We start from the raw sequence: 4252 nt of genomic DNA, 5'->3' as shown, positions 1-4252 counted from the left end.
TTCTCACATTTGGACCACTCTCTCTAAATTGAGCTCTCTCAAAACATAGATATCATTTCTTCATTGAACTCCTAAGAAGTCACCAACCAATTTCAGCTAAAATGTCGGTTCAGCTGAAATGAGAGTACAGCTTTGGGGGTCATAAGAACGATAAATTATTTTGTGCTGAGACCGGACACAAAACGCCGTTCGGAGACCAACCTGAACACGCCATGTTAGCGGTGCTGAGCTGTGGTACCGAGCAAGAGGTGACATGACGCATTCTGGTTGACCTCCGTATGGTTGTCGGCGTCCGCATAGAATAATTAATCCATAAGAACATGTCTCCCCTTAGATATAGTAATTATCACTCTATCTTGTGGATGATTTTTTTTTTTTTTTTTAGTTTTGAGTTTTTTTTTTTTTTTTTTACCTTTAGATCAATTAAGATAAACTCACACACACATCATCTATTAGTTGGTTGTTAAAACTCTCAACTAAGATATCAAGATGACAACTTTGACAACAAAATGCATGAACCTTTAAAGATTGAGCCTCATGACAAAGACGCCTCATAGCTTATCGCACTCGACACTATACCTAGTTACCTACCTTATGATGCATTTGACAATTGAATTGACTATGTCAATTACTTTAAGCGAGGGGTAATCATGCATTTTTTAACAATTTTTTCTATATCATCAAACAACTTAAATAATGATATTTTTTGAGTTATGTCCATTTTGATTAAGGCTTCATTTGAGATAGTTTTCATAATATTTTTTAAAGCGGCTTTTTAGTACATAAATTTCATATTCAAGAAATTTTTGTACTGAAAAGCTGTTTTAGAAAGCAAGAAGAAAGCCATCCCAAATGAAGCCTAAAACTTTGTTTGGGGTGACTTACTTATTGTTTCTTAAAGCAGTAGGCTTTGTTTGGGATGACTTTCTTATTGCTTCTTAAAACATTTTTCTTGTATAAAAATTATTATTTTTTTTGCTCTAGAAAGTTATTTTAAGAAACATTAAGAAAAGTGTCTCAAACGAAACATAAATCTTATAATTCCATTTATTTATCATAACGTCATTTTGCCCCAAAATCATCGTCGTTTCTTTCGCGTCTTTCTCAAACGGAGTTCGGTAGAGAGAAAGAAATGGCGAAAGTGAACAGTGTGACGCCAATATTGATGTTGCACTATTCATAAGCAACTGATTGCCGGCAAAAATGGAGTTCGGTTGGCACATCTGAGGCTCTCCATTCGCCTATTTGCTGAACGGCTGAAGAAGCCCTAACTTCTATAAGAAAAAAAAACTGTAGTCCAAAGGAGATTTTTTACTGCTAAGATGATTTATCTATGCACGTGATGCATGTTTTCCACACGCGCACACAATAATAATTCTTATTCTGATATTCCTTACATTTTGGTCCCCCAACAATTGGAATATTAGCTTTAGTTGAAGGAAAGCTACCTAATCCACTCATTGGCGATGCAAAGCCAATAATACATTAATTAGTTTTTTTGTATTTATATTTGAAGCCTGAAAAACGCAGAACACAAGCCATTGGTCGGCCACCACTCCACGTGTCAACACTTGGCTGCTCCAACAGCTAAGATTTCATTTGGATAATTTTTTTATTGTTTTTTAAAATAATTTTTTAGTTAAAAGTTTTTATTTCAAGAAATTTTTTAACTAAAAAATTATTTTAAAAAACAGTCCCAAATGAAAAACAAGGGTACATTTTCCTTTATATATTTGAACTAAGTTTTTTTTTTTTTTTTTAAATTAGTATATTAAGGAACAAATTTTAGTATTTATATATTTATCTGAAAAAATATTTGAAGTAAATTGAAAACATTTTATGCTTGCATTGATTTAATTGTGGGTTATCTTTATAATGTATTTCTTTTTATTTACTGCATTTTTTATTTTTGTTTCAAAATAATTTCATAGTAATAAGATATAATAATCACTGTATACATTGATTTATAAAATTCTTAATGAGTGTTATGTGTTTTGATTTTTTTTGCACTCAATGATTAAATTAAATTTCTTCTATTTTTCAACAAAATGTATAAATGGGCAATTTTTTATATTAATTTGCTCCTTTGTTTATACTCACTATATATTTATTTATTGTTTAGCAAATGACTCAATAAGAGCTCGGTTATGATGGATAAATTATTTATTACATGAATAATTAAATTTATGACTTTAAAATTATATTACATAAATAGTTTAAGTTAAACCATTTATTCTCTTTTATTTTAAAATATATTATTTAAATACCTTAAAAATACTAAGCTCTAATTTTATTTTAATTGCTTTGTTCTATTTTCTATGATTATACAGATATATATATATGAAGTATTGTATATTTTAAAAAAATTATATTCACCACCTCTATTCATAATAGTAATGCTAAAAAATTGAAGAGCATAATAAAAATATTAAAGAAAAAAGCATAAACTAATATATTTGATTGGGTAGTATGGTAGAAATGTAAATAAGAAAAGTAGGGATAATATGATTGTTATTTTAGTCTTTTTAATTAATGGCAGAGAAATAATGTTTTTATTATATAAAATTACAATGAAGTATTTTTATATTTATATTTGTATCATCAATATATAATATGTATAAAAAAGTGTGTTTTATGTTGAATAAATTGTTATATTAGTAGTATTCTTGACATAATTTAGAGATTTAGGGTTCGTTTGGGATTGCTTTCGTACTGCTTCTTAAAGCGGCTTTTTAGTACAAAAAAAGTGTGTTTTATGTTGAATAAATTGTTATATTAGTAGTATTCTTGGCATAAATTAGAGATTTAGACTGCTTTCTTGCTGCTTCTTAAGATAATTTTCTAGCACAAAAAATAACAATTTTGTACTAGAAAGTTGCTTTACGAAGCAGTAAGAAAACTGTCCCTTAGGCTTTGTTTGGATTGGCTTTCATTTTGCTTCTTAAAGCAGCTTTCTAGTTTATAAAATTTTATAAAGACGTCCCAAACGAAGCCTTAGTAACTAATCTAATGCTTGTGTTGCATCTTTCCTTTCAGGTCATGACTGATCCAGATGTTCCTGGCCCCAGTGATCCATACCTTAGAGAACACCTTCACTGGTAATTCTCAACCATCTATATTTTGTTTACCATTCACTACTAAAATTTGGCGGCGGTTTTAAAACCGCTGCGCTGCTAATTCTGTCTCAAAATTAGCAACGGCGGTTTAAACAACCAATGTAATTTTCCTTCCGCAAATCGCTGCAAAAGGCATTTGTAGCGTACAACGGTTATTGTGATCTTACAGTAATTGTTGATTCGCCGCTAGCTATTTTGTGGCGGTTAAAATCGTCGCAATATCATAAAAAGAGCAACAAAAGCCTTTTTTTCCCGGTTATTATTTATTACTAAATGTAAAATTTAAATTCATCTAAATATTTTATGCACAATAATACACCAAGATAACATAAAAGATATAATTAAAAGCATAAAATATATTTACTTATAGTTTAAACATTTTTTACAGGATTGTTACTGACATCCCAGGCACCACTGATGCTTCATTTGGTAATCTCAATAACATTATCTTTTTTATAATAATAAGACTTAAAATCATTAAAGTTTCATTTGGAATAATTATTTTACTGTTTTTAGAGCAATTTTTTAGTAAAAAATTTTTGAATTAATAAAAAATTATTTTAAAAATAGTAACAAAGGTGTCCCAAAAAGAGCGGCATATAACGGTACCGCTAGATACCCAATGCTTGTGCGGACGAGTCCCCCCGTCCGCACCTAATAATCTCTCAATTGATTGGGTCGGATTCACATGGGTGCTCTTTAATGGATTTTTATGTTTTATTTGGAAAAACTTTCTTATTATTTTCTAAAGCAGTTTTATACTATAAAAATATCTAAAATTGCTCTATAAAATAATAAGGAAGTTGTACTAAACTAAGCCTTGGGACGGCATTCTTATAGCTTCTTAAAGCAGTTTCCTAATTCAAAAACTAAAATTTTTGTACTAAGAAGCTGCTTTAAGAGGCATAGAAAAAGCCGTCTCAAACGAATCCTTAGTCTTAGCTTGTTAATAGATTTTGTTTAGCCGCACACTTCTTAGAAAGATTATGATGTAATAGTGTCATGATTTTCTTATATGATTTGATAATGTTTATGAATTTTATGATTGTGAGGATTATGAGAATGAATCCAATTCATATGAAATTTATGTTTAGATGCTTAATATTTTATAAATATTTTTCTCTATTATATGGAAT

This window comes from Dendrobium catenatum, unplaced genomic scaffold (assembly GCF_001605985.2).
Source record: "Dendrobium catenatum unplaced genomic scaffold, ASM160598v2 fragScaff_scaffold_1608, whole genome shotgun sequence".
NCBI classification, from domain to species: Eukaryota; Viridiplantae; Streptophyta; class Magnoliopsida; order Asparagales; family Orchidaceae; genus Dendrobium; species Dendrobium catenatum.
The sequence above is the reverse complement of the archived record's forward strand: the minus strand, read 5'-3'. Positions refer to the sequence as shown.